At 48.2% G+C, this 23665-nt stretch overlaps 1 long non-coding RNA gene across 1 annotated transcript; it reads right to left on the reverse strand.

Moving 5' to 3' along the window:
• Nucleotides 1-246: 246 nt before the first annotated feature.
• Nucleotides 247-13855, reverse strand: LOC116966904. The gene is made up of 3 exons (XR_004410089.1): nucleotides 13845-13855; nucleotides 10503-10509; nucleotides 247-358 (listed from the first exon to the last, which is right to left on the reverse strand). It is a non-coding gene; the product is annotated as an uncharacterized LOC116966904 (long non-coding RNA).
• Nucleotides 13856-23665: the final 9810 nt, after the last annotated feature.

The raw sequence follows: 23665 nt of genomic DNA on the forward strand, positions 1-23665 counted from the left end.
GATCACACTCCCTTCACCATCTTGCCCGCTGCTGGGGCAGTGTAGGGAGAGGGACGGGGGAGGGGAGAGACGAGAGGGAGGCTTCAGCGGGGGCGGCCATTTTAAGCCGCCCATTCCCTCCCTCTCAAAATGGTCGCCTAATGGCCTGTTTCCGCGCTGTATCTCTAAACTGGATTCTGTCCTGGTCCAGGCCTGGGATGGCAAGTGGCACCTCTACGCTCTGAGTCTCCAGTTTCCCACCATCATCTTCTATGTCGATTGAGTGATCTACGAACCGGCCTTGATTCTCGACAGTGGGCTCTTCCACCCGCCTCGTCCTAGCCCACGTCTCCTCATCGCAGCCTGCTGGAACGGTGAGCTACAACAACCCTTCTCCATCCTTCACTCCTCTCTCCCACACTCCCTCACTCTCTCTCCCTCACTCTCTCACCCTCTCCCTCTCCCTCCTCTCTCTCTCCACCCCACCCCCCCTCTCTCTCTATCTATTAAACCGAGGATAGACACAAATGCTGGAGTAACTCAACGTCACAGGCAGCAGCTTCTGGAGAGAAGGAATGGGTGACGGGTCAAGACCCTTCTTCAGACTTCGGTTTCAACCAGCGTCTACTGCAGTTCCTTCCTATATTCCCACTTTCTCTTTCCACCTCTCTATCGCTGTCTCTGTCTCTCTCTGTCACTGTCTCTCCCTGTCACTGTCTCTCTCTGTCTCTCTCTCTCTGTCTCTCATTCTGTCTCTGTCTGTCTCTATCTTTCTCTCTTTGTCTCTCACTGTCTCTCTCACTCTCTCTGCCTCCCTCCCTCTCTCTCTCTCTGTCTCTCTCTGTCTCCCTGTCTGTCTCTCTGTCTCTCTGTCTCTCTCTCTCTCGCTCTGACTCTCTTTCTGTCTCGCTCTGTCTCTCTCTCTCTCTATTCAATTTCAATTTCAATTAAAAAACTTTATTGGCATGATAAAAAAACATTGTTATATTGCCAAAGTATAAAACATTACATACATATTTCAAATGCATAAGTATAAATACAAGTATACAGTGCATGGATAGATATGTCCCTGTACATAAACTCGCAATAGGCCTATAGCCCTTTATTGATTGCTACACGTTCTTGCAGCTGTAAGCAGTACAACCCAATAGCAAGTTTAGCAATTTAATATTAGTTTCTTAGTGTTAGTCAATTAGTGTGTGCGTACATATGTGCATGTTGGTCATTCACCGTCTCTCAGGTTATGGCATGCTGTTACGTATTGTGCACCAAGATGTGCCGTATTTCCTTCGCCAAGGATTATTCTTAGTTTTGATGTATCATCTAGTTCTTTAAAATCAGGGGTTGCCACACTGAGTTTGTAAAAGTATGCTTTCCTTGTTTTGTCAATTTTTTTGCATTTTAGGAGGAAGTGCACCTCTGTTTCAACCTCATCTGTCAAACAGTGGCCGCATATTCTGTTTTTTCTTGGTTGCCAGAATCTCTTCTGTCTTCCTTTTTCAACTGCCAAATAGTGGTCACTTAACCTGTATTTGGTGAGGGTCTGTCTCTGCTTTATGTCTCTAACAGTTGAGATATAGTCTGCCAATTTATAATCTCTTTTTAGGGCACGGTAACATTCTAATCTGCTTTGACTTTTGGTTTCTTTATCCCAATGTTCCAAATACGTTTCTTTACATTGTTTGATAATTTGGTTCACTCTAACTGGTGATTGGGAGTCAGTATTGATCTGGGGCCAGTCAGGGTTTAACTGGATAGGGTTTAACTGAATAGGGGTTACTCGTTTCTGGGTTCCCCTCTTATGTTTGAAGGGCTTTAAATTGGAGGGTATCTGGGGGGCTAGATTTAAGGTGATTCCAAAAATTTAGTGCTCTTTTTTGGATATTTATTATCAGTGGGTATCTGCCTAATTCCGCCCTACATGCGTTTGTTGGTGTTTTCCTTTGGATACGGAGGATGTTCCGACAACATTCCGCATGCAGAGCCTCCGTTGTATGTTTTTCCCATTTACTATAACTATGGTGACTAAGCTTCACTACCATAAAGCGCAATAGGCTGGATTACACTGTCAAATATTTTAAGCCAGATTTTAATTGGAATTTGGATGTTGTAGAATCTTCTTTTTATTGCATCTCTCTCTCTCTATAACCATATAACCATATAACAATTACAGCACGGAAACAGGCCATCTCGGCCCTACAAGTCCGTCTCTTTGTCTTTCTCTGTCTCTGTCTCTTTCCCTCTCTTCCTCCATCTGTCTCTCTGTCTCTCTGCTCCTCTGTCTCTCTGTCTCTGTCTCACTGTCTCACTCTGCATTTCTGTTCAGTTCTGGGCACTGTGTTATAGGAAAGATATTGTCAAGCTTGAAAGGGTTCAGAGAAGCTTTACAAGGATGTTGCCAGGACTCGAGGGGCCTGAGCTACAGGGAGAGGTTGGGGCTGGCTGGGACTCTATTCCTTGGAGCGCAGGAGGATGAGGGGTGATCGTATGGAGGTGTACAAAATTACGAGGGTGATAGACAGAGGTAGACGCACAGAGTCCCTTGCCCAGAGTAGGGGAATCAAGGACCAGAGGACATAGGTTCAAGGTGAGAGGGAGGGGGGAATATTTAATAGGAATGTGAGGGGCAACTTTTCCACACAGAGGGTGGTGGGTGTATGGAACAAGCTGCCGGAGGAGGGAGGAGGGGAGAGAGAGAGAGGGATGGGGAGGGAGGGATGGGAGGGAAAGAGGAATGCCAGGAGGCTGACGGACTCCGTTCTCTCTGCAGGTACTGTGGACTCTCCCCCTGATCGCTTTCTGTGGATCTGCTGGCGGGAGTGACCATACGTGCGGCGAGTATCAATTCTCGAGAGGTGCTGGGGTGTCTGTATCCCTGCAAAGAGGGCCTCGATTTCAGCAACTTCTAGAGCCTGGGGAGAAAGGGATGAAGGTAGGAGGGGGGAGAGGAGAAGAGGGAAGGAGGTCAAAGTCAATTTTATTCGTCACATGTACCCGAAGGTGCAGTGAAATGAATTTGCCAGCAGCGATACACTTAAAAACAACACACAATACACAATAAGATTTAACACAAACATCCACTACAGCATTCTTCACTGTGGTGGAAGGCAACAAAGTTCAGCCAGTCCTCCTCCCTTGTTCACCCGTGGTCGGAGCCGGGAAAGGCCGCTCCAATCTGCGAGGCCACGAGGGAGGCGACGTGCAAAAAGTCGCCTCTACGTGGAGGAGGCGACCGAAAGCGGTTTCCCCCCCGTTCCCCTCCCACCACCCCATCACACAAGACACACCGAGAGACACCCAAACTAACATTAGACACACAAAACCCCAAAAAAGTAAAAATAACGAACATGCTGCTGGCAGGGCAGCCGACTCACAGCGCCCCCACCTATCAAGGGGGGAAATCACCAGACTGATTCCTGGGATGTCAGGACTTTCATATGAAGAAAGACTGGATAGACTCGGCTTGTACTCGCTAGAATTTAGAAGATTGAGGGGGGGTTCTTATTGAAACCTACAAAATTCTTAAAGGGTTGGACAGGCTAGATGCAGGAAGATTGTTCCCGATGTTGGGGAAGTCCAGGACAAGGGGTCACAGTTTAAGGATAAAGGGGAAATCCTTTAGGACCGAGATGAGAAAAACATTTTTCACACAGAGAGTGGTGAATCTCTGGAATTCTCTGCCACAGAATGTAGTTGAGGCCAGTTCATTTGCTATATTTGAGAGGGAGTTAGATGTGGCCCTTGTGGCTAAGGGGATCAGGGGGTATGGAGAGAAGGCAGGTACAGGATACTGATTGGGGATGATCAGCCATGATCATATTGAATGGCGGCGCAGGCTCGAAGGGCCGAATGGCCTACTCCTGCACCTATTTTCTATGTTTCAATGTTTCTATGAAAGGGGAGGGGGGAGGGGAGGAGAGGAAAGGAGAAGGGGGGAAAGGGGAAGAGGGGTGTGTAGGGTCCTTGCAATGTGTGAAATGCTTGGGTGATGTTTGAAGTGCTCTCTCCCCCTCTCCCTCTCCCAGCTCTCTCTCTCTCCCTCTCCGCTCTCTCTCCCCCTCCCCTCGCCAGATCCACATCAACCCATCGCAGACGCTCCTGGTCTTTAAAGGAGATGACGTCGAGAATATAAACCGCGCCATTGAACACGTGATTTACTGAAACGTGCTTCGCTTTGCTACACCGGGCGTACGTCCCTTCCAGCTCACCACCACCGTAAAGTGAAGTCTGTCCCATCTCTCCCTCTCTCTCTCACGCAAAAATGGTTGCACACCCCGTCACACTAAAATGGCCGCCAACGCCTTTTATGTTTACTCAACCGACTGCCATTTTACGCCCACCTACCAGCAGCCATTTTAACCTTGTGTGATGCCTCTTCATTGTGACGGCGGCCATTTTAACTCCGCGGTCATGTGGCGGCCATTTTAAGCACCCAGTGGTGTTGGCCATTTTAATTCCACCGTAACAGCAGCCATTTTAGTTTAGCGAGTTTTGTTTAGTTTATTGCCACGTCATCCTGAAACATTCCCTGAATCTCGAGGTGCGTGCGTCTGTGTACGTGTACGTACGTATGCGTACGTGTACGCCCGTGTGTACGTGTGCGTACGTGTGTACCTGTGTGTACATGTACGTGCGTGTGTGTACGTGTGTGTATGTGTGCGTGGGTTTGTATACGTGTGTGTACGTGTGCGTGCGTGTGTGTACGTGTGCGTGCATATGTGTACGTGCGTGTGTGTACGCGTGCGTGCATATGTGTACGTGCGTGTACGTGTGCGTATGTATGTTCGTGTGCATGCGTGTGTGCACATGTGTGTACATGTGTGTACGTGTGCGTACGTGTGCGTGCGTGTGTGCATGTGTTTGCGTGTGCTTACGTGTGTGTACATGTGATTGCTCGTGTGTATGTGTGTACATGTGCATGCGTGTGTGTAAGTGCGTGCGTGCGTGCACGTGTATGTACGCGGGCATGCTGGTGTGCGCGAGCGGACAGGGTTTCTGTGTTTAACCCTTTCTCTCCCCCCTCTCTCTCTTCCCCACCAGGTCAATGTCCTCCATTCTCTGGGTTCTCCAGCCAAGCCCAGCCACCTCCAGTCGTGTCACCAGTTTGTCCATTCCGCTTGCCGGCTCCACCATGAGATGGGTGGTCACCGACTCGCCGCCCCACACCGCTCCGGTCAGTTCCTGCGGGATCCAACCGAGGGTCGTGGGGGTCAGAGGGTGGGCTTGGGGGCCATCTACCGGGCCACCGGGGAATCAACGGAGGCACCGGGAGGTTGGGGGTCAATTGGTGTCATCAGGGGTCAATTGGGGTCGACGTAGGTCATCTGGGGTTGACAGAGGTCAGTCAGTGTCACTGGAGGGGCAATGAGGGTCAGCGGGGTCATTTGGAGTCAACTATGTCAAGGGGGGTTCAATTGGGGTCATCATGGGTCAGTTGGGGTCACCAAACCTTCCTAGGGGTCAAGGCGGGGTCACCAAGGTTCACTGGAGTTCAACAGGGGTTGTGCATTTGGGAAGAGAGTGCTTGCATCATTGTGAATCCCATGGGGGAGAGGTAGGGAGAGAGGGGGAGGGAGAGAGAGAGAGGGATGGAGAGAGAAGGGGGAGAGAGGAGAGAGGGAAAGGGGGGAGAGATGGGATCTTATTAACCTTTGACCCCTCTACCCATAGACCCCAGACCTTCGAGCTGCGGCAGGGGTCGTCCGAGGTCGCGGGAGGACATGACCCCGTGAACCTTGGCCTGGAGGCGGCGGCCGATCGCCGGTACTGACTGACCGACCCGACACCTCGTGACCTCGCCTCATCGCCGTGACCCTTAACCCAGAGACCACCACGAACCAGGGACCTGTGACCCTTGGTCTCGTTTTCCCTCTCCTCCCCTCCCCCTCCCTTCGCTTCCCCTCACCTCCCCTGGAGAGAAGGAGTGAAAGACGGAGGGAGTGGGAGGGGGAGGGAGGGAGAGAGAGGGAGTGAGAGAGGAAGGGGGGGCGAGAGAGAGAGAACGAGGGAAGGGGAGACGGGGAGGGGGAGTGGGGGGGAGGTAGACGGGGGGAGGGGGGAGGGGGGGCGAACGAGGGGGAAACAGGGGGGAGGGGGGAGGGAGAGACAAGAGGGAGGGAGAGACAAGAGGGGGGGAGAGACAAGAGGGGGGGAGAGACAGCGGGGGAGGGAGGGCGGGAGGGAGAACGGGAGGGAGAGAGAGAGGGAGAGAGGGAGAGTGGGAGGGAGAGACGGAGAGAGAGAGAGCTACTCTCTCTCTATCTTGCTCTCTCTCTCCCTCCCTTTTTGTCTCTCTTTTTTCTATCTCTCTCTTTTTTGCGTCGGTTCTTTCTCTCTCTCTCTCTTTTCTTCTTTTCGTTTCTCGTCCTCTCTTCTCTCTCAATTTTCTCTCTCTCCCTCTGTCTTTTTTTATCTTCTCTTGCTTGTCCCTCCCTTGTTTTCTCTAGTGTTTCGGGAGAGGGAGGCATAGGGTTCAAGTGCATTATGGTCAGGTGTAGTGAGGTACAGTGAAAAGCTTTGCTGTGTTAAGCAGACAGATCAGACATAACTGAACGTAAATACAGTGCCCTTCAAAATGTTTGGGACAAAGACCCATCATTTATTTATTTGCTTCTGTAATCCACATTTTGAGATTTTTAATTTAAAATCACATGTGGTTAAAGTGCACATTGTCAGATTTTATTAATTTGTATACATTTTGGTTTCACCATGTAGAAATTGCAGCAGTGTTTATTCATAGTCCACCCATTTCAGGGCACCATAATGTTTGGGACACAGCAATGTCATGTAAATGAAAGTAGTCATGTTTAGTATTTTGTTAAACATAGAAAACATAGATATTCAGTGTCCAGTGTACAAGGGCACCCAGGTCTCGCAGTACCTCCCTCTTACCTAACCCCATTGAGATAATAATCTGCCCCCTTGTATTTGCCACCAAAGTGGATAACCTCACATTTATCTATATTATACTGCATCTGCCACGCATCTGCCCACATTTGACTTTGCTATTCTTAATGAAGATAAGTAAGCCAGTACCTTCAGCAGCCATACATGCCCAGGCCATAACACCCCCACCACCGTGTTTCACAGATAAGGTAGTATGCTTTGTATCTAGGGCAGTTCCTTCTCTCGTCCATACTTTGCTCTTGCCATCACTCTGATATAAGTTAATCTTCTTCTCATCTGTCCACAAGACATTTTTCCAGAACTGTGGTTGCTCTTTTAAGTTCTTCTTGGCAAAAGTAAACTTGGCAAACTGTAAACCATTTATTTATCTATTTATTTATTTATTCATTTTTAATTTGTATTTTTATTAGAAGCCGTGTACAGTAGTATAAACCTCAGCATATGACAAGATATTTTTCATGTACAACTTCTATTTTAAATTTAATAAGAAAGATAGACCAAGAGAGAAAGAGCGAGAGATTTTAAGCGTTAAGGTGGATGCATTTTTCCAAAATTTGAGTATGAGTTTTTTTGCCATTATCAGGCCGTAGTTGAGGAAACGCCTTTGAAATATTGATAGCTCGGAGCAGGCACCTGTTGTTCCAAAAATAATTAATTCTATATGCGGGTCCAGTTTTGTTTCTAATAATTTTGTGAAGATTTCAAAGATTTCTTTCCAAAATGTCTGTAGTTTTATGCTAGAGTTGAAGGAGTGTGTTATAGTAGCTTCTTGAGATAAACATTTGTCGCAGATGGGGGATACATTTGGGAAGATTTTGTTCAGTTTAGTTTTCGAGTAATATAGTCTATGTAATATTTTAAATTGAATTAGAATATGTCTTACATTAATCGAACAGTTATGTACATATAGAAGATATTTATCCCATCTGTCTTTGGAAATTTTTAAACTTAATTCCAGTGCCCATTCTCTTGTAATTGAATCTGACGATGGAATTTCTATATTTAGAATGATATTATACAAGTATGATATTATATTATTTGATTCTGCGTTTCTGTTCATACCTTCATCTAATATATCAGGCATCAGAGTTTGATATTCGTGTATATTATTTCAAATAATCTCGTAAGTAAGCTCACCAGTGCTCTCTTTCTTCTTAATTATGTTCTTAATGAAACTAAAATGTTTAAAAATAGCCTTTATTAAAATCTTGCAATGTGCACTTTAACCACATGTGATTTTTTTTCTATTACAAATCTCAAATTGTGGAGTACAGAGGCAAATAAATAAATGATGGGTCTTTGTCCCAAACATTATGGAGGACACTCCATATTGTTCATTATGCCCCTGTCCCACTTAGGAAAGCTGAACGGAAACCTCTGGAGACTTTGCGCCCCACCCAAGGTTTCCGTGCGGTTCCCGGAGGTTTTTGTCAGTCTCCCTAATGGTCGAAAGTGGTTTCCGCTTCTTCTATGTTCCGGCGATTATTTCAAAAAACTCATAACTTGCCGCGACCATTTTCGACCATTAGGGAGACTGACAAAAACTTCTGGGAACCGCACGGAAACCTTGGGTGGGGCACAAAGTCTCCAGAGGTTTCCGTTCAGGATTCCTAAGTGTGGGACAGGTACATTACTGTGGGGTGAGGGAGAGAGGATGGTGTGAATATCAGAGAGAGAGAGAGAGAGAGAGAGAGAGAGAGAGATGAAGGAGAAAGGGGGGAGAGGATGGTGTGAATGAGAGAGTGAAGAGGGAGAGACGAGAGCGGCCTGTGAAGGGGGCGAGGAGGCATGAATGTGCAGGTGCAGAGGGAGACGAGAGCCGGAGGCGGAGAAAGGGGGAGGCTGGTGTGCTATCTGGCGAGCGTTGGCGGGGCGCTTGCCGCGAGGGGGGCCCCGGGCGGGATGGTGTGCCTCTCAGAGGCGCGACGGAGAGAGAGAGAGAGAGGAGAGGAAGGAGAAAGGGGGGAGAGCACACAACATCTACAGGTCTGCCTTCATCAACCTTTTTGCTCATACCTTCAAAAAAATCCATCCGATTTGTGAGACACGACCTCCCACATACAAACCATGCTGACAATCCCTAATCAGTCCTTGCACATCCAAATGCCTGTATATCCTATCCTTCACAATACTCTCCAGTAACTTACCAACTACAGATGTTAAGCTCATCGGCCGATAGTTCCCAGCCTTTTCCGTGCAGCCCTTCTTGCAACGAGGCACAACATTTACCACCCTCCAATCCACTGGCACCTCCCCTGTATTTATCTACCAGAGATTTGTCTACCTTCAAACACAACAATACCTTCAGTACTTCTTTGACAGTAACCCTGACTGCTCTCAAGACACTTCCAGTAACTGCTTCAATTTCCTCTGTCCTACTGTATTTCTCCTCGGTAAATACTCATTGAGGACCTTGCCCATCTCCTGTGGCTCCACACAGAGGTGACCGCTTTGATTCCTGAGAGGTCCTACTCTCTCTCTAGTTACCCTTTTGCCCCTTATGTATTTGTAATATCATTAGAGGGGGAAGGATGGTGTGAATGTGAGAGTTGGGGAAGTCCAATGCGGGGCAGATGTGGGGAATGTGAAAGTGAATGTGGAGGAGAGAGGAGGTGTAGAGAGCGCAGAGGGAAGGGAGGAGAGGGATTTGTAGCAGGGAAATGAGAGGTTAGGTTTCTCTCTTTCTTCCTCACTCTCTTTATCTCTATCTCTCCCTATATCTCGTTCTTTCACTCTCTCTCTCTCTCTCTCTCTCTCTCTCCCTCTGTCCCTCTCCCGCTCTTTCCCTCTCTCTCTCTCCTCACTCCCTCTCTCTCCTCACTCTCTCTCCCTCTCTCTCTTCCTCTCCCTCTCCCTCTCTCTCTCTCTTCCTCACCCCTCTCTCTCTCTCTCTCTTTCCCTCTCCTCTCTCCCTCTCTCTCTCTCTCCCCCTCTCTCTCTCTCTCTTTCTCTCTCTCTCTTTCTCACTCTCTTTCTCTCTTTCCCTCTCGCTCTCTCTCTCTCGCTCTCTCTCCTCCTCTGCCTCTCTCACTCTCCCTCTCTCCCTCTCTCCCTCTCTCCCTCTCTCCCTCTCTCCCTCCCTCCCTCTCTCGCTCTCTCTTTCTCTCTCTCTTTCTCTTTCTCTCTCTCCCTCTCTCACTCTCTCTCTCCACCCCTCCCCTCCATTGTCCTCTCCTCGACTCCCATCCCCTCACCTCCCCTCTCCTCTCCTTCCCTCCCCTCCCCTCCCCCCCCATTCCTCCCCAATCCACTCCTCTCCTCTCCTCCCCTCCCCTCCCATTGCCGTGTATCTTCACATTGTGTGATTGGCTTTCCATCATGGCCTGAATTAAAAACACGGTTAAATTGACGTGGCCTCACGCCTCCCCTCTGCTCACACTCGTCTGGTGCACTATCAACCTGCATGTCCGCTGCCACACACCCACTGACACACCAATGCACGCCCACTCACTGATACTCATTGACACACCAATGCACACTGATACACACATCGATACACACACTGATACACATTGATACACACCAGTGCACAATCACTGGCATAGACTGTCATTGACACACCAGCACACACCCATTAATACACTCACCAATGCACATGGATACACACTTCAACACACCAATGCACTACCTGAGACCACATACATACTCACCAATGCACACTGGCACACACTTGTTGGCACGTCAGTGCACAAGGACTGATCCACTTGCACACACTCACAATCACTGACACACAAATATTGATGCACCAACACTACCCGCTAGTGCACACTCACCAATGCATGCCGATACACACTTATTTGCACAATTATTGATATATACTGTAGATTGGCTATTGCATGCTAGCCAATCATAGTGCTTGTTAGTAGTAGCCCCACCTAGTACGTGCTTTATAATATCGAGCTGGCCTCCGTCAGGCAGTAGATGGAGCAGCTCGGAGCTGTAACGTATTGCACATCCTATGGTGTGTAAGTGCTTTAATAAAAATGGGTTGTATCTTAACGTGTATTTGTATCACCTTGTTACACATACGTTTGCATGCCAATGCACAATCATGGGTGGACTCTCATCGACACACCAGTGCACACTCAATGATGTGCAAATACACACCCACTGTTACACACCAATGCACAGGCACCAGGCCACACATTTGCACACTCAGACACACTTACTGACGCCGACTGACTGTCACGGGAGGGAGGGAATGGGGGAGGGGGGGTGCACACTGACTGGTTTCCAGTTTTCCTGTGCTCACACACTTGCTCACTGGATCAGTGAGTGTGCAAGGGTGAGCGTGCACTGTTGTCGGAGAAGTGGGGAGCAGGCGTGGCAGAGGTTAAATTGACGTGGCCTCACGCCTCCCCTCTGCTCACACTCGCTCTTGCACGCAGTATCTGTGGAATCTGTGGCAGTCAGTGGAATTCTCTGCCTCAGAGGGCGCACGGTTTTCTGACTCCCGAAAACCCTGCACCCGTATCGCTGCCTGTGCACCAGTGCGTGTCACGGGGGGGAACATGCGGCATTGCTGAGTGTACATGTGTGCATCGGAGCTTTGAATTGGTGCATCTGCAACCGTGCACCGGAGCATTGTAATGTCGAGCATGCACTGCTGCCCTGCACCAGCACTGTTGATCGGTGGGGGTGCTGCGAGTTCGGCTAACCTGCCAGCAGCGTGTTCGTTATTTCTTTTTTTGTTTTTTTTGGTGTGTCTAGTGTTAGTTTGGGTGTCTCTCAGTGTGTCTTGTGTGGGGGGTTGTGGGGAGGGGAAAGGGGGAACCGTTTTTGGCCGCCCCCTCGACGGAGAGGCGACTTTTTCCATGTCGCCTCCCTCACGGACTAACACCTTGGATTGGAGCGGCCCTTCCCGGATTCGGGCCCAGAGCATCGGCAGCAGGCGCAGCGTGGACTTTCCATTGCGGAGCAGGCGAACCCTTGCCGGGGGTCGGCAGAGAGGAGTGCGCCGATCGCTGGCCTGGTGACTTTGGCTTCATGGTGCTGTGGTCTACTGAGCTTCTAGCTGCGGGCGTGGTGTGGACTTACCATCCGGAGCCTGGGATCCCTTGCCGGGGATCCCCGGAGAAGAGCTCAGACCGCCGGCATGCCTCCGGCCTATAACATCCTGAAGCCGCGGTCTCCGGTAGTCTGGAGCAAACCAGCTTGGTTCAGTGAGTCAATGAAGAACTATCTCCCGACTAACTTAAGCCTCCGGACACAAATGTGTACCTTTGAGTTACCACAATGAAAACATCTTTTTGCTGTTTACATCTGGTAAGATTACACTTCCTTCGCTTCCTCTAGTGGTGAATGCATTTCTTGATGTCAGCGGGCAGACATTACAACACCATCATTGTTCAGGACAGAAGCGTGTAAGAAAACTTTGAAGCATAAATGGTCTTACACTTAAGTAGAATAGAATAGAATGCCATTTATTGTCATTCAAACAAACATAGTTCAAACAAAATTTCGTTCCTGCAGTCATAACAGGAAAAAACAAAACACACACTTAACACAATTTCACACAAACATCCATCACAGTGAATCTCCAAACATCTCCTCACTGTGATGGAAGGCAAAAGTCTTATCTCTTCCCTGTTCTCTGTTCTTTACTCTTCTCCCGCAGTCAAGCAGTCAAACTGCTGCATCGAGCTGATCGAGGGTCTTGATGTTGGAGCCCCCAGTGTAAGTCCCACGGCTGTTTGAGCCGTGCCGGGGTATGTAAGGCCCTACTCCGGGTCGGTTTAAAATCGATATAAGCCCCTCGATTCGGGCAGGAGAAGTTTGCCGTTGCAGGAGCTCCGAAAACCGGTCTCCCACCAGGGACCTGCTAGCTCCTCATGCTACCGTCCACAGGGCCTGCAACCGAAGCCTCCGAAGTCGGGTCGCAGCCGCGCGCCACCAAAGCGCTCCGTGCTCCGAAGTCAGCCAGCTCAGCGATGGTGAGTCCGCAGGCTCTGCAACTGGAGCTCCCAGGTCTATTCGGGTTGGAGGCCGCCAGCTCCACAATGTTAGGCCCCAACGACAACGGAGACATGACAGGGAAGAGATTAAAAAGTTCCCCCCCCCCACATATACACAGCTAAAAATAAAATAAAACTAAAACCAAAAACATACACCTAACAGGACAAAAGGAAAGAAAAGACAGACGGACTGCAGTCGAGCCGCTGCCACAAGGTGGCGCCGCCACACCGAAAAAGTGTAGGAATGGAGAAGTATAAACCAAAATGTCTACTGCAAACACCAAGAGACCGAAATTGTTGCAAAAGAAATTCCATATATCTCTTGTATAAATATACACAAAAGGATCTGGAGTGTACACAACAAAATTGACCCCTTCAAGACTGACGGTTTTTAACCAGTTATGTATTTAACATACCAATATCAATAAGCAAGACAAGAATTTTTATACCTCTACTTTTTAATTTAAATAGTAAATACCCACTTAGAGGCAAGTTATAAGAAGAAATGTAACTCTCTTCGAGGAAATTATTTACGGTCTGCTTTCTATTTTTTTTTTACATAATACCTTGTTTAGTCCGTATTTTTTTGTTGCAATATTACTCTGTAAGGGGCGGAGCTAAATGTAATCAACATCCATGGAAGCTCACATGAAATATCCCACTAGGGGGTGGGCTTCACGCACAGTGTCTTCAAACGCTGTTTTTTTGTATTTACTTTATTTAGCACTTTTTTCGCTTATTCTTCTCGGCACTTTTTCTTGCGATATACCTGCAGGGCTTTGAAATTGCGATCACCCACCCACTAACCAGAAGTTTGATTTTATATATTGTGTTGCCCCATCTGAAACAAGGGAAACCATGTACGCTCTAATGCAAGACGACCCTCTGAAGAAAACTGGAGGAATTACATTTTGTAGTTGGAATATTTTGGGATTAATGAGCCAATTTAAAGGGGTAAGGTTCTTGCCCAATTAAAATTGATTAATGCTGATATAATATTTTTACAGGAGACGCACCTCAAAGATCGAGCTCATAACAGGCTGAAGGTTAACTGGATTGGTCAAATATATCACTCTACCTTTCTCTCCAAAGCGAGAGGTACTGCAATTATAATTCGTAAAGGTATACCATTTAAACCACCATAGCAGATAAAGAGGGTAGGTACGTCATAGCATCTGGGGAGATATATTCTACCCCACTTACTATGGTGAATATCTACGCTCCCAACTTTGATAATCCACAATTTTTAAATACAATTTTTAATATAATCTCAGATTCCACCCAGCAGATTTCAACTGTGTTTTGGATCAATATTTGGATAAATCCTCACAACAAAAGATATAACACAAAATCAATATCCAGCGAACTCCTAAATACGTATATAAAAAATACAAATATAACAGACGTATGGAGTATTGCAAATCTATCTGGAAGAGAATATTCCTTTTATTCATCCATACATAAAACTTCTACACGTATTGACTATTTTCTGGAGGACACAAAATTAATACCATTTACAACTAATCCCAAATATCATAATAGTATTATTTCCGATCATTTCCTGCTAGCCTTTCTCCCTAAAACTAGAAGGAATGTACAATAAAAAATCGTTCTGGAGGTTTCATCCCCAAATACTAACTAACCCAGTTTGCTATGAATATTTAAAACAACAGATGGAATTCTTTTTTGAGACCAATGATACTCCAGGTATTTCGGCTTCGTTATTATGGGAATCTTTTAAGGCCTTTATTAGAGGTTCTATCGTTTCATATCAAGCATATCAAAACAAAAAGAACAGGATGGAACAATTGCAATTAGAAGAACAGATCAGACAGCTGGATTCAGAAAATGCGACAGATCCGTCTATGGATAAACATAATAAGATAGCAGTATTAAGATTCAAGCTAAATCGAATTCTCTCTGCAAGAGTTATCAGGCTATTTCAAATTACTAAACAGGAAAACTTTGAATTCGGCGACAAACCGCATAAACCAGCATGTCAGTTGAGAAAAGTGGAAAAGGATCATACTATTCAAAAAATCAGATCAGAAAAAGGTGAACTGTTCACACTTCCAAAAGATATTAACGAACGATTTGCCCAATTTTATCAAAATGTATATACTTCCAAAACATCAACAGAAACGAGAAAAATTACAAACTTCCTTGATAACTGTAATCTTCCGTCACTTAACGTGGCGGAACTTGATGAATTGGGAGCACAGATTACAATTAAAGAAATCGAAGAGACTATCAACTCATTGAAGAATGGCAAAACACCAGGCCCAGACGGGTTTAGTAATGAATTTTATTAAAAAAATTATGATGTAATCTCCCCGCATTTACATAACCTTTATATACACGCATTTAAAGAACAGACGCTACCACAAACCTTAACCGAATCAACTATTACACTGATACCCAAAAAAGATAAAGATCTGGAAGACCCGGGATGATACAGAGCAATTGCCCTGGTAAATACAGATCAGAAAATATTAGCAAAAACCCTGGCAAGAAGATTAAGTAAATATGTTAATAAATTAATACATTCGGATCAAACTGGGTTTATACCCAAGAGACACTCGTTTAACAATTTGAGACGCCTGTTTAATATAATGTACTCACACAGAACGATAAAGGAAGACTTTTCAATTATTTCATTAGACGTAGAAAAAGCATTTAACCGAGTAGAATATCTTTTTACAGTATTGCAAAAATTCTAGTTGGGAGAAAATTTTATTTCATGGATAAAATTGCTATATGACAAGCCGACTACCAGAATACTGACTAATCATATACTCTCACCTAAATTTTAGCTATCCAAGGGCAATAGACAAGGATGTGCATTATCACCCCTGTTATTTGCCCTTGCGATTGAACCTTTAGCAGAAAGTATAAGAGCACATCCGAATATTCACGGCTATAATACTAAATATTCTAATAATAAAATATCATTATATGCAGATGATGTATTACTTTATATCACCAATTCCCAAGTTAGCATTCCAAGTATACTAAATCTTATAAAGGAATTCGGTTCCTTTTCAAGATATAGAATAAATTGGAACAAAAGTGAAATCATGTCAATAAAACCTCAAGATCTGACACACCTTCTAAAATTCCCTTTTAGAATTGCTATGGAAAAATTTAAATATCTTGGAGTTCACGTAACTAGAAAATACACTTCTCTATTTCAAGCAAACTTTCCTCCATTAATTACCAAACTAAATGTCCTTACTCAATTTTGGAAAACGCTTCCGATGTCTCTCATAGGCAGAATAAATGCCATAAAAATTGTCTTCCTTCCACAAATCCTGTCCTTATTTCAATCAATACCGATTTATCTTTGTAGACACACTCCAGACACTCTATGTGATCCAAAATCATCTTTAATCAGCACTTAAACTTTAACCGCATGAAGGATGGTTAGATGTCAGAACATGCCAACTGCTGCTCGAACTGAGTAGTGCCAGAAGCAAGTGTTAATATAAACGTTATAGCGGGGTGGGGTTAATGATGCTAACTATGTGTGATTGGTTAACATGCACAATCAATCTACATCCTTCCCCCTAAAGACTAAGTGTGAAAGGGCACCCATGCCATGGAGTTAAACATACTCGCCATATCTATCTGGCAGTCTACTGACACGGCCCAACGCGTGCGGACCAGACCCTCTCCTCCCTCTCCTGAAAGATGAGGCGGAGAAACCGGAGGTGAGAATGGCGCGGGAGAGGCTTGTGGTGACCAAAATGGAGAGGGTGCAGGAGGGGAGGCCCCGTGGTTAGTCACGACCACGGGACGTGGAGGGGTGCAAGGCATGCGGGGACGGGTAGGAGACATGGCAGTGGGCGGCTGGAACTGGAGCGGTGGAGCATAAGGACCGGCTGGTGGTGGACGAGGTTCCCGCACAGCAAGCAGGTGTTGTCGACTTCTCCGGTATACCGCTCCCTCACAGTCCACAAGGTAGGATCGTGGTTCGTCAGCCAGGTTAACAATGGTGCCCAGACGGGTATGTCCAGTTGAGGTTTGTAAACAGACGACCTGGCCCGGCAGTAGAGGCCTAAGTGGTTTGCTGTATCTGTCGTATGATCGTTTCTGGGTGTCATGCTTCTCCTGGATACGTTTCTGGACAGTAGCAGGCTTCAGCACCCGAGGGATCAGCTGTTGTTGTACGATCGGGACTGGAGGTCTTGTCGATCTGGACATAAGATCGCTGGGCTGGCAATCCCAGGGTTCCGTCTCTGGCAATATTTCTGAGATTCAGGAGGTCGAGATATACATCAGAGTTTGATTAATGTGCTTTCTCTAACAGTTGCTTGGCGCTTCTGATGGCGTGCTCAGCGAGTCCATTACTCTGTGGATACTCGTGATGTGTTGGAAGTTCCATCTGTCTGCGAACAGCTTGAGCACGTGGCTGGTGAACTGTCTACCGTTGTCGGTTTGCAGGCAAACGGGTGAGCCGAAAGTAGAGAAGTGTCTCTTCAGTTTCTGGATGACCACCTCCGACGTGAGGGAGGTCAGCGGGTCCAGTTCAAACCAGTTAGAAAAGGAGTCGACTAGAACGAGGTAGTGCTTTTCGCACCATTCGAAAATGTCCGCCGCTACCGACGTCCAGGGCAGAGCAGGAGGAGGTTGTTGCAGGAGCGCTGCCTCTGTTGGTGAGGGGTGAGCCTGTTGCAGGTTGGGCAGGAGGCTGTGTGGTCCTGAATGTACGTGGCCATCCCCGGCCAGTAGAACAGACTCTGAGCGCGTGCCAGTGTGGCATCGGCTCCTGGGTGACCGCTGTGTGCCTCTTTGAAGTATTCGTCATGTAGTGATGAGGGGATCACTAACTTGTGGCCCTTAACGACGACACCATCTTGAACCACCAGTTCATCGCGGACTAGGAAGAACGGCTGCGCCTCTGTACGTGTGCTGGATTGTTTATCTGGCCAGCCTGTTTTTGATGACTGATGAGAGAATCTGGAGAGTGGCGTCGGTGGCAGTATGTTCGACCAAGCTGCGCAGTCGTTTAGTAGAGACGAAGTCGCGCCGAGGACCGTAAAATTTTCCTGCTCGTAGGGATGTTGTTCGCAAGATGCTCGAGGTGCATGAGAGAGAGTGCCCGCAACGTGCATGTCTTTACCCTTTTTTGTAGGTGATAGAGAAGTCGAAGCGCTGCAGCTGCATCATCATGCGCTGCAGGCGAGCTGGTGCGGCGTGGATGGGCTTGTTCAGGATTGTTACCAGTGGCTGGTGGTCCGTCTCGACCTTGAAGGTGTTCCCAAAGATGAAGTCACTGAATTTGGAGCAAGCAAAGACGACAGCCAGCAGCTCCTTCTCGATCTGTGCGTAGCGCTGTTCTGTGTCGGTCAAGGTGCGAGAGGCATACGAGACAGGTAGTAGAGTTTCATCGGTAGGCAGGCTGCGCCGAGCCCGAATCACGAGGCATCGCAGGTGATCGTCACCGGACGTTTCAAATCGAAAAATGTCAGGGTCGGTGCACTGGTCAGTTTAGACTTTAAAGCATCAAACGCAATCTGATGCTGCTGGAACCACGACCAGGCAGTGTCCTTTTTGGTTAGCTGACTTAGAGGGGAGCTCAGTTCGCTTAGATTCGGTATGAACTTACCGAGATAGTTTACCATGCGCAGGAAACGCTGCAGGCCGTGCACGTCTGTGGGGGCAGGCATTTCCGTAATGGCAGCGTTTTTCTTCGGATCAGGTTTGAGGACGTCGGGAGTGAAAACGTGCCTGACGTAGGAGACCTCTGAAACCTCGAACTTGCACTTGTTAGGATTGAGCTTGAGGTTGATTTTACGTGCACGCTCCATGACGAGCTTGAGGTTGTGATCGTGCTCTGTCTCGTCTTTGCCATACACCAGGATATCGTCGACAATTATGGCACAAGGTAGGTCCTCGAACAGTTGCTCCATATTTCTTTGGAAGACTTCACTAGTGGAATTGATTCCGAATGACATTCTCAGAAACTTGTATCTGCCAAATGGGGTGGCAAATGTAGTGAGGTTTGACGACTTTTTGTCCAACGGTATCTGCCAGAAAGAGTTCTTTGCATCAAGGACGGAAAATAGGGTGGCCATTCCGATCTTTGCCGCAACATCCTCGACGGTCTTCATGGGATGGTGGGAGCGCTTAATGGCGGTGTTCAGGTCTTTCGGGTTGTTGCACAGACGGATTTTGTTTTTGTCCTTCTTGAAGGTGGCAACCATAGTTGAGACCCAGTCGGTGGGGTCGCTGACTGATTCAATCACGCCCAGGGAGACCAAGTTCCTTAGCTCGGATTGAACCCTGTCTGTCATGGCAAATGACAACCGGTGTGGGGCTCTGATGACACGTGTCACGTTGGGGTCAGTAGAAATCTTGTAGGTCACAGGCAGTTTGCCTAGTTTGTTGTCAAACAGATCAGGGTATTCTTTCAACAGGTCCATCGACATTTGCAGCTTGTGGACCGTTTTATCAAAGGAAATCAGCCCCAGTTCCTGGCAGGCACGATTGTCCAACAGAGTCACAGAATTAAAGTTCAATACGTAGTAGGTCAGATTCCTTGTGGTTTTTTCCAGTACACATTTTAAAGTGGTTCTACCCAGAGGGACCAGCACCTCCCCTCCGTAAGCATGCAGAGTGGAGCTGTCCTTGATCAGTGGCTCGTTAATTCTTATCGTGTTGTAGAGGTTGATTGACATAGTGTTGACTTTTGCCCCAGTATCCAATTTTGCTGGGAAGCCGACATTGTTTACAGAGACCATCACTGTAGGATCAGAATTATTGCCAACAGCATGCTGCAATGAATAAACAGTTAATTCCTCTTGCGAATTAATTGGGCTGTGATTGGGGGCGGATTCGAACTGGTATGCAGGAGTGAGACTGTTATTGTCTTGCAGCAGAAAATTGAGATTGGACCTGGGGTTGGGTAGGTTCTTCCCACGGCCCCGAGATGCGGACCGACAGGCGGCTGCAAAGTGGTTTAACTTTTTACAATAATTGCAGGCTTTACCATATGCGGGACAAAGTGATTGTCTGCCGTGCAAGTAATTGCAATTAGGTCATCTTTTTTGAGGCTAGCTGTGAACTGCCTGGCTTGCTTGGGTCATAAATCGCCTGTTATCTGTATTGGCACGCTGCCTGGTGAGGCCCGTCTGATTAATGGATTTGGTTTCGGTAGCTTGCTGACTGTCTAGAGTGTCGATAAATTCTGCTGTTCTGCAAGCATGGACGGCTTCCTCTAGCGTTAAATCTGGCTTTAGCATAAGTTCTGATCTGAGCTTTTGGTCGCTCATGCCAGTCACTAAAATGTCCCTCATTAACTGATCAGTTAACTGGTCAATAGTCATATCTTCAAATCTGCTCCATTTGGCCATCTATCTTCTATAATATATTAAAACTCTGTGTCCGACCGGCCGACTTTCTGCCTGACGTGGCTGCCAGCCTTTGATTCCATGCTACGCCAACACCAGACGCAGAATCGCCAAGATTTTTTCCATTTCGGTAGAGATTTCACTTTTCATTCCAAGTATCCACTCCTGATTAAATTTTGTCGTGTTTATGTACACATTTTTTAATAAAATCCTTCTTCCCCCCCACAAATTTAAAAAAAACCCCGGATTCTCACCCATAGAATGTTGGTGAACGTTCCATCGTGTCTTGTCACAATGCCCAATGTTCACAGATGTCCAATCGGAATGGATCCATTTACATATGCCTTTGCACCAGCCCAGCCCCAGCCCCTCCCCCCACCCCTGCAGCCTGTGTCGAAGCGCGTCATCATGTGTGTGGGAATAGAGAAAGAGGATTGGGGGTGATAGGGAATGGGGAACAGATGGACTGTCCCTACCCCTCCCCCTTCCACTCCCTCCCCACTATTTCCCTTCTCTCCCCCCACCCCTCTCCCCCTCCATCCACACTCTTACCCCTCCCTCCCCTACCCCATCTCCCTCCTCCCCCGCTCCCCCACACCTTTCCCTCTCTCCCCCACCCCCTTCCCCCTCCCCACCCTTCCCCTCCATCCACACTCTTCCCCCTGTTCCACCTACACCATCTCCTCGCCTCCCTCCCCCCTCCCCCACACCTCTCTCCCCCTCCCCATCCCCCTCCCCACCCCTCTCTCCCCCTCCCCATCCCTCTCTCCTCCCCCTCTCCATCTCCCTCTCCTCACCCCTCTCCCTCTCCTCCCCCTCCTCATCCCACCTCCATCCCTCTCTCCCCCACCCCCCTTCCCTCCCCACCCGCTTCCCTCTCTCCCCCACTCCCTTCCCCTCCCCACTCTTCCCCCTACATCCACACTCTTCCCCCTCTACCACCCACCCCATCTCCATCCTCGCCACCCTCCCCCCTCCCCCACGCCTCTCCCCCCATCCCTCTATCCCCCCCTCCCCATCCCTCTCTCCTCCCCTCCCCCACCCCTCTCTCCTCCCCCTCCCCCTCCCCACCCCTCTCTCCTCCCCCTCCCCATCCCTCTCCTCCCCCTCCCCCACCCCTCTCTCCTCCCCCTCTCCATCTCCTCACCCCCCCATCCCACTCCCCCACCCCCCTTCCCTCTCCCCCCTTCCCTCCCCCACCCCCTTCCCTCTCTCCCCCACCCCCCTTCCCTCCCCCACCCCTCTCTCCTCCTCCCTCTCCATCTCCCTTGCCAAAGACATTCTTGCCATAGAGGGAGTACAGAGAAGGTTAACCAGACTGATTCCTGGGATGTCACGACTTTCATATGAAGAAAGACTGGATAGACTTGGCTTGTACTCGCTAGAATTTAGAAGATTGAGGGGGGATCTTATAGAAACTTACAAAATTCTTAAGGGATTGGACAGGCTAGATGCAGGAAGATTGTTCCCAATGTTGGGGAAGTCCAGAACAAGGGGTCACAGTTTAAGGATAGGGGGGAAATCTTCTAGGACCGAGGTGAGAAAAACATTTTTCACACAGAGAGTGGTGAATCTGTGGAATTCTCTGCCACAGAAGGTAGTTGAGGCCAGTTCATTGGCTATATTTAAGAGGGAGTTAGATGTGGCCCTTGTGGTTAAAGGGATCAGGGGGTATGGAGAGAAGGCAGGTACAGGATACTGAGTTGGATGATCAGCCATGATCAAATTGAATGGCGGTGCAGGCTCGAAGGGCTGAATGGCCTACTCCTGCACCTAATTTCTATGTTTCTGTTTCCCTCCCCCACCCCCCTTCACTCTCTACCCCACCCCCTTCCCTCTCCCCCGCCCCCTTCCCCCTACCCCTCTGTCCCTCTTCCACCACTCCCCCTACACCTCTCCCCCTCCCTCCCCACTCTTCCACTTCTCTCCCCCTCCCCCTCCCACTCTCCCTCCCCGCTCTTTCCCCTCTCCCCCCCTCCCTCCACACTCTTCCCCCTACCTCCACACCCTTCCCCCTCCCCCCCACCCCATCTCCCTCTTCCCCTCCCTCCCCATCCATCTCCCCCCCTCCCCCACACCTCTCTCCCCTCCCCATCCCTCTCTCCTCCCCCTCTCCCTCTCTTCACCCCTCTCCTTCTCCTCCCCCCATCCTTCTCTCTCCCACTCACCTTCCCTCTCCCTCACCTCTCTATCCCATCTCCCTCCGCCCCTCCCTCCGCCCCTCCCCCACACCTCTCACCCCCTCCCCCATCCCTCTCTCCTCCCCCTCCCCCTCCCCCAGCCCTCTCTCCTCTCCCTCTCCTCCCCTCCTCCTCCCACCCCATCCCTTTCTTCCCCCACACCCCTTCCCCTCTCTCTCCCACCCCTTCCCTCTCTCCCCACCCCTTCACCTCCCCACTCCTCCTCCCTCCACACTCTTCCTCCTCTCCCCTACCCCCACATCTCTCCCCCTCCCCTCTCTCCTCCCCTCTCTCCATCTCCCTCTCCTCACCCTTCTCCCCCTCCTCCCACCCCATCCCTCTCTCCCCCACCGCCCTTCCCCCTCTACCCCACCCCCTTCCCTCTCTCCCCCCACCCCTTCCCCCTACCCCTCTGTCCCTCTTCCATCACTCCCCCTACGACTCTCCCCCTCCCTCCCCACTCTTCCACTTCTCTCCCCCCTCCCCCTCCACTATCCCTCCCCACTCTTTCCCCCACCCCTCTCCCCTCCCTCCCTTCTCCCCTCCCTTGTCTTTAATCAGCATTTAAACTTTAACAGCATGAAGGATGGTTAGATGTCAGAACATGCCAACTGCTGCTCGAACTGAGTAGTGCCAGAAGCAAGTGTTAATATAAACGTTATAGCGGGGTGGGGTTAATGATGTGTGATTGGTTAACATGCATAATCAATCTACAATCTACAATCTTCCTAAAAATTTAAAAAAAAACTAGACTCTCTGATGACAAACTTTATTTGGGATTATAAAACATACAGAATCCATAAACGACATCGATGTAAACCCAAAGAAATTGGTGGATTGGCTCTCCCCAATTTTTTATACTATTACTGGGCAACGGATATTAAAAACGTAATCTATTGGATGGACAACACATCCCAACAGGTAAAATGGTTAATAATGGAGAGAGAGGATTATTCGCCTTTTAATATAGGCGCGATTCTTCTCTCTCCAATAAATTTGAAGAAAATACTATATTAGAAAAATCCGATTATCCACAGTACCCTACGAATCTGGAAACAAGTGAAGTTAATCCTTAAACTGAGAAATTTATCTCTTCTCTCACCAATTGCCAACAACCCTTCGTTCAAGCCGTCTATTTTAGACAGAACGTTCACAATTTGGGAAAGATTAGGAATTAAAAAACTGGGAGATCTTTATGAGATGGGAACTCTTCTCTCATTTCAAGAATTACAGTCGATATATCATCTGAAAGGTAACCAATATTTTTGATACCTTCAAATACGAGACTACAAAT

Source organism: Amblyraja radiata, chromosome 2, assembly GCF_010909765.2.
Source record: "Amblyraja radiata isolate CabotCenter1 chromosome 2, sAmbRad1.1.pri, whole genome shotgun sequence".
Lineage (NCBI taxonomy): Eukaryota > Metazoa > Chordata > Chondrichthyes > Rajiformes > Rajidae > Amblyraja > Amblyraja radiata.